This window comes from Sinocyclocheilus rhinocerous, unplaced genomic scaffold (genome assembly GCF_001515625.1).
Source record: "Sinocyclocheilus rhinocerous isolate Xijiao unplaced genomic scaffold, SAMN03320098_v1.1 scaffold1992, whole genome shotgun sequence".
Taxonomy (NCBI): domain Eukaryota; kingdom Metazoa; phylum Chordata; class Actinopteri; order Cypriniformes; family Cyprinidae; genus Sinocyclocheilus; species Sinocyclocheilus rhinocerous.
Genome location: NW_015664692.1, coordinates 144,688 through 152,145, shown reverse-complemented (window position 1 = coordinate 152,145; position 7,458 = coordinate 144,688). Strand labels below are relative to the sequence as shown.

At 26.6% G+C, this 7,458-nt stretch overlaps 1 pseudogene; it reads right to left on the bottom strand.

Annotated features, from left to right (window-relative positions):
* Window positions 1-6,153: 6,153 nt before the first annotated feature.
* The window catches only part of LOC107730369 (protein DGCR6-like), a 4,220-nt pseudogene continuing 2,915 nt past the window's right edge, over window positions 6,154-7,458 (bottom strand).

Genomic DNA, 7,458 nt, shown 5'->3' with positions numbered 1-7,458 from the left:
CATAGAAAACAGTTATTTTAAATTATAATAATATTTCACATTTTTACAGTTTTTTCTGTATTCTTAATCAAATAAATGAGCAGAAGAGTCTATCAAAAACATTACAAATCTTGCTGACTCCAAACGTGTCTTAAATTTTAATAGTGTTTAATATTATAATATTATATAATTTACAATTTATTCACACTATTACATGTAATATATTATTTAATTATATTATTTATTTATTATAAATAATATAAATATTAAACAAAAAAGATGAGCAGAAGAGTCTATCAAAAACATTACAAATCTTGCTGACTCCAAACGTGTCTTAAATTTTAATAGTGTTTAATATTATAATATTATATAATTTACAATTTATTCACACTATTACATGTAATATATTATTTAATTATATTATTTATTTATTATAAATAATATAAATATTAAACAAATATGTGAATATATGCTGAATATATAATATTTATTATCAATTAAATAATATTATTTAGAGTATTATTTAATTGATAATACTTTATATATTCATATATTTCTTTTATATTTATATTATTTTATATTGATGCTATTTTTGATGAATAAAGGCCTTGGTGAGCATAAGAGACTTTAAAAAATATATATATATAATATAATGTATATATTCACATACTTGTTTTATATTTATATTATTTTATATTTATGCTATTTTTTGACAATAAATGCAATAAAACATAAAAAATAAGAAATAAAAGTTTTGGTGAGCAAAAGAGACTTTTTATTTTTAATATACTGATATACAGTATATATTCACATTTTTCTTAGATTATTTTATATTTATGCTATTTATCAAGCTAAATGCAAAAAAAAAAAAGCCTTGGTGAGCATAAGAGACTTACAAAATTAAGAAAGAATTATTGTTTATTTCAGTAACCATTTGACACTTAAAACAACTAGATTCACATTGCTCTCACAAATGCATTTTCACTCCTCTACAAGCACATGTCAACCCGAAACCTGTTTTTCTTGCAATAAAAGCATATGACGTTCACAAACAGCCCCAAAAGTTGCTTTTGTAAAAGGTCTGGAGTGGTCCTGTTAAGCGTGCATGTAAAAGTCAGAGCTGCAGAAATGTTTATTCCCCTCCTAACCTTTTAAGATCTGACAGCTGGGTGATTTTCTTCAGCAGGTGGACTTTGGTTCAGCAAAACCTCCAGCAATCTCTGACACGAGGTTTTAGACCTGACGAATATCACAAAATGCATTTGGACATTTGGGTCACACGTCTCATAGAGAACAAAAAACTAAAATAAAATGTCAATTGGCTCTCCTAGACAGCATGTGAGATTCAACGGAGAACAAATGAGTCTCAGAAGTTTCTCCTGAGAAAAAACCCACCGTAATCTCACGTGTGTCTCGTTTAGTGTTTCACATGAGATTTTCAACAATGTGCTCAGATTTGTCAATGTTTTTATTTTATTTTATTTTTATAATAGAGAAAATTTCTTGTGTTTTTTGTCATTTTTATTATGTTGTCTTGTATTTTTTGTCATTTTTATTAGTTAGCCTATTGTTTTTTTTATACAGTATATATATATATATATATATGCTTTTTTTATTGTGTTTTATTTCACTTTTAGTTATTTTAGTACATCAAGTTAAACTAAAAGAAAATGAGAAATGTTGCTAATGAGCTGAAATAAAGTATTTTTTAAATTTTATTTTATTTTAGTATTTTATTATATTTTATTTTACAATTTATGTAATTTTTATTAACGTTAATTTTATTTCAAGTAACAAAAATCTTTTTTATGGTTTTAATTTTAGTACATCAAGTTAAATTAATAAGAAATGTTGCTTTGCCTACAAGCTGAAATTAAATAAGTGTTTTATATTTTATCTTATTTTAGTATTTTATTACATTTTATTTTGTTTTTATTAGCATTTATTTTATTTCAAGTAACACAAATATTTTTTATTGTTTTAATTTTAGTACATCAAGTTAAACTAAATGAGAAATGTTGCTTTGGCAATGAGCTGAAATAAAATAAGTGTTTTATTTTATTTTATTAATTTTGATTTTATTTCAAGTAAAAAAAAACGTTCTGTTTTTAACTAGCTGAAATATTTTATTTTTATATTTTATTTTATTTCAAGTAACAAAAATCTTTTTTATTGTTTTAATTTTAGTACATCAAGTTGCTTTGACAACGAGCTGAAATAAACGTGTTTTATTTTATTTTATTAATGTTTATTTTATTTCAAGTAACAAAAAACTTTCTGTTTTTAATTTTAGTGCATCAAGTTGAACTAAATGAAAATTAGTAATGTTGTTTTGCCAACTAGCTGAAATATTTTCTTTTAATATTTTCTTTTATTAATGTTTATTTTATTTAAAGCAACAAAACTCTTTTTATATGGTTTTAATTTTAGTTATCTATATGAACTCAAGCGTTTCTCATCACATTCTCTCAAGAACAAATGATACAAGCTACTTTATTAGCTCTATACTCTATAATGTATGACAAATAATTAGAACTGAGAGCTCCTGAGCAACGAAAGAGAAACCTCTGAGCAATAACACACAGCTGAGTGATATCTAGTTCTTTTCATGTTGGTTTCTGTTGCTGTTGTGTTTGTGTTGCTGTGAGCTCTATGTGGGTTTCTTATTGCTGAAAGTGTTGATTTCTGCTAAAGCGCAAGCCTCTCAGTAAAGAACCATCACAGGCTCATGAGAAAATCCCACAATAATGACAGAAAACTAGCAGAAATCAGCAGCGGCTCAATCTAGTTTGCTCGCGCACAAGAGCACATTTACTGCCACAAAACTAGCATACTACATACTGAGCAGTTCACACTGCATACTGTCTTTTGAAATAGTATGTGAAGCAACACATTATGCAATTAGTTTTGAACAGTATTACGCTACAGTGTGTTGCATTATCTCATTAAATTGGATGCTTAACTGTCCAGTTATAATTAAGCAAATAAATATGCCTATCTTCCATTTGGAATCCAGTTTTTGTGTTAAATGCATTCAACTTTGGCTGTTATGAAAGAAGTTAAAAGTACAGTTGATATTATTTCTGGTTCATTCGGCACACTGCAAATGGAAGATTAAGTCATCCTCATATTTCATGCATATAGAGAATTCACATACTGAACACAGTATGCATAATATATAGTGCAGAAATAGTAAGAATAGTATAGTAGTATGCTATTCCGAACACAGCCTGTCTTTCATGTCCAAGACGTCATCGCTCTGTTGCCATCAATGATTCTTCAATGATTCTAATGAAGAAAAAAAAACAAGATTATAGTCATAAATCATGAGATTATAGTCATATGTACAGAAATGATAAGTAGGTAACTATAATCACCTAACAGAATTGTACAGTGTGGAAACACTGAAAGAAAATGACATGAAAGAAGAGGAAAACAGGGAAAGAAAGATCTGTTGAAAAATCACAAAATTAGTTTTTGTGAAGCTACTGTAGTTTGTAAAGACACATAAAATAAAATATTTTTTTTCTGTTTAAAATATATTTTAAATATATGCTAAATGTATTTTGTAAACATTAAGCCCAATTAAAAAAAAATTTAAATTGAAAATATATTTAGTTTAAAATTTCGGATACCAAAATATATTTCAAATCTTACGTTTAGTTTTTCTTCAAATGTGACATATGTGATTGCATTTTCTTGGACTGAAAAAAATGGAGGAAAAATATATTTTAAAATGTTTTTAAAAACTATATTTATATTTATAATTGGTACAAAATATATATTTACGTAAATACATTTTAGCAAAAAAAAAAAAGTGGATATTTTGAAAAATATTTACAAAAATGTTTTCACTCATATGTTCACTTGTTCACAAGTTTGTCTATATTGTTGACTACATTATAAAATGTAATAATCAAAGCAGATTGATCTGGCACAAAATTTATTGAAAACATCAAACATGAACACATTAACAGTAAAAAAAAACATGATTTGTACTCTAAAAAGAAAACGAATCAATGAATCAACTAACTGACTCGATTGAATCGGTTCGCATGAGAGAGAAATGACAGATTCATTTTGCGTTTGGTCACGTCACACTCCTGCCTAAGTGGAAAAGAGAGCTGAGAAAACAGATGAACTACTTACACATGACTGGAAAATCCAGCTGGTTAGTCGCTGCATGACTCGGAACATGTCCATGAACACTTTTAGCTAGATAGAGATTCACCAGCGCCACCCAGTGGCTGCTCCATGACATCTGCTTAAAGCTGAACAAACTAACTATAGAGCAAATAAATCAAATACATTTATGTAGCTCTAGAGCTGATTTACTGTACTGTGGTACCACCATAGTACTCCAAGGTATTTCAAAACCTTTGCCTTATATAAGCAGCTTATTCCTTGAATCAGACAGAAAAAATATATATTTTTAAAGTGCATGTGCCTCATGTTTTCATTAATCATTTTAGTAGGCAGACTGACAAATCACATGCACATTAAACAGTTCAAATTAAACTGCTCGAGCGAATATATATAAAATACATAAATATAAAAAGGCACAGTGAAGATTCAGATGTAAAGGGGGATGGTTAAATATTTTTATCACTTACATAATTTTTTTTAAAATATAGTCTTATTAAAAAAAACTTTATGTAAATATTTAAAATGTATTTTATTTATTATTTATTTATTTTACTAACCACATGATGATATAAGAAAAACTTATTAAATATTTTAACAAATCAATACTTTTAAATACTTGTATACAAATTAAATACTATATATATATATATATACAGTATTTTATTTGTATATAAATATTAAAAATATCAATGTAAATTGAATTTAAATTAAATTGCACACACACATATATACACTGCTGTTCAAAAGTTTGGGATCGGCAATATTTTTAATGTGTTTTAAAGAAGTCTCTTCTGTTCATCAAGGCTGCATTTATTTTACCAAAAATACAGAAAAAAAGAGTAATATTGTAAAATATTATTACAATTTAAAATATCTGTTTTCTATGTGAATATCTGTTAAACTGTAATTTATTTCTGTGATGCGCAGCTGTATTTTCAGCATCATTACTCCAGTCTTCAGTGTCACATGATCTTCAGAAATCATTCTAATATGCTGATTTATTATCAATGTTAGAAACAGTTTTGCTGCTTTTTTTTTGGAACATGTGATACTTTTTCAGGGTTATTTGATAAATAAAGTAAAAAAGAATTGTGTTTATTTAAAATAGAAATCTTTTCTAACAATGTAAGTCTTTTATCACTTTTTATCAATTTTAAACATCCTTGCTGAATAAAAACATTCATTTCTTAAAAAAAAAAAAAAAGACTTTGACCACATCATCTGTGATGATGACCACAGAAATAAATTATATTTTAAAGTATATTAAAATAGAAAAACATAATTTTTAAATTGCAATAACATTTCACAATATTACTGTTTTTTCTGTATTTCTGATCAAATAAATGCAGCCTTGATGAACAGAAGAGACTTCTTTAAAAAAACATTACAAATCTAACTGATCCCAAACTTGTGAACGGCAGTGTGTGTGTGTGTGTGTGTCAGTGTGTGTGTGTGTGTCAGTATACACAACATAATGTTCTTTTTAGCAACATCATATGACCCCTTTAAAAGATTATTTTAGTGTGTGTGTGTGTCAGTGTGTGTGTGTGTGTCAGTGTGTGTGTGTGTGTGTGTATATATATATATAGATGAAAAATCTTTATGGCAAAATCTATTATTCTATATTAATTAAAATCAATAGGTTTATTTACATGCTCTCTGAACATTCAGTGAAGCAAACCTGACAGTCAGCCGTGTGTTTGTGATTTAATGATGCAAATCATGTTCAAAGAAATGAAAGTCGATAAATGCAGACTGTCATTTTTAATAATTATTCAAGAATGAACAAATATGGTCCCTTCACATGTAACATAAATCATAACAGCGCACTGTATGTGTGCAGACAAGCTCAGATGCAAACCAATTTTACATATGATTACAAAACGATATTTAATGTCAAAAGAAAAGTGGTGGGCACGTCTTCAGTGTTGTCCATTGTCACGACTCACGTTAGACATTTCCAGCCCATCATCATCATCTAAAAGAGATTTGTATAAACACTTTTGAAGGTCCAGCGTCCTGCAGCAGTCAAAACAGATCATCCGCACTTATTTCATGATGAAACTGAGAAGTTTGACTGGTGTCCGATTCTTTCAGCATCATCTCAGACACGACCTTCTCGTCCATCATCCTCTGCTCTTCTTTCACCCGCTGATCGAGAGCCTGAAACAGTGACGGAGGAGAGACAGTGTTTGCTGATGGACTCAAGAGAAACACACTAACACTAGGGTGACTAAACGTCCTCTTTTTCCCAGACACCTCCTAAAAATGCCAAGGTTTTGGCTTCGTTTTTCTATTGACGTGCTCTACAGTCCTCATACATGTTATATACTGTATGTGTATTTGCATTGTTTTGATCTGTAGATCCCACCTTCTCGTGTGGCACGATTGGTCGATTATATACAATGCCTAGAACTTAAAAAAAAAAAAAAACATTTTGTCACAATTTAGATGAGAATTAGAAATGTACTAAAAATTACTAAAACTGAAATAGAAATAGAAATAGAAAATAAAAATAACTATATTAATATTAACAGTATGATATGACATAAATGTTAACTAAAAATAAAAAACTGAAAATATAATTAATAAATAGTAATAATAAACAATGTATAGTTAGTATATAAATACAATACTGTCACATTTTTGATGAAAATTAGAAATTTACTAAAAATTACTAAAACTAAAACTGAAATAAATATAAATCAAAGTGAAATAGAAATATAAAATAAAAATAACTATATTAATATTAACAGTATGACATGACATAAACGTGAACTAAAAATAAAAAACTGAAAATATAATTAATAAATAATAAAAAATAATGTATAGTTAGTATATAAATACAAAATGGTCACATTTTCGATGAAAATTTGAAATTTACTAAAAAATTACCAAAACTAAACTGAAATAAATATAAATCAAAGTGAAATATAAATATAAAATAAAAATAAAATAAAAAAATAATAAAAATGGCAATATTAATATTAACAGTACGACATGACAAACTTGAACTAAAAAAAAGAAAGAAAATATAATTAATAAATAACAATAAATATTGTATAGTTAGTATAAAATTATAAAATAACATTGGGCATGATTACTGTTATTATAATAAGTCAAAATATTAGTCAAACATAATTCATATGATTATTAAAGATAAGTCTGAAACAGACTTTTTAAAGAAAACAAAGATTATCATCCAAATAAATATAATACTAACATGTACCAAAATAAATCAATGAAGAAATATCACTATAATACTATTGAACTGAAAAGATTTAATGATAATACATTTAATTTATATAATGATAATAATAATAATAATTATTA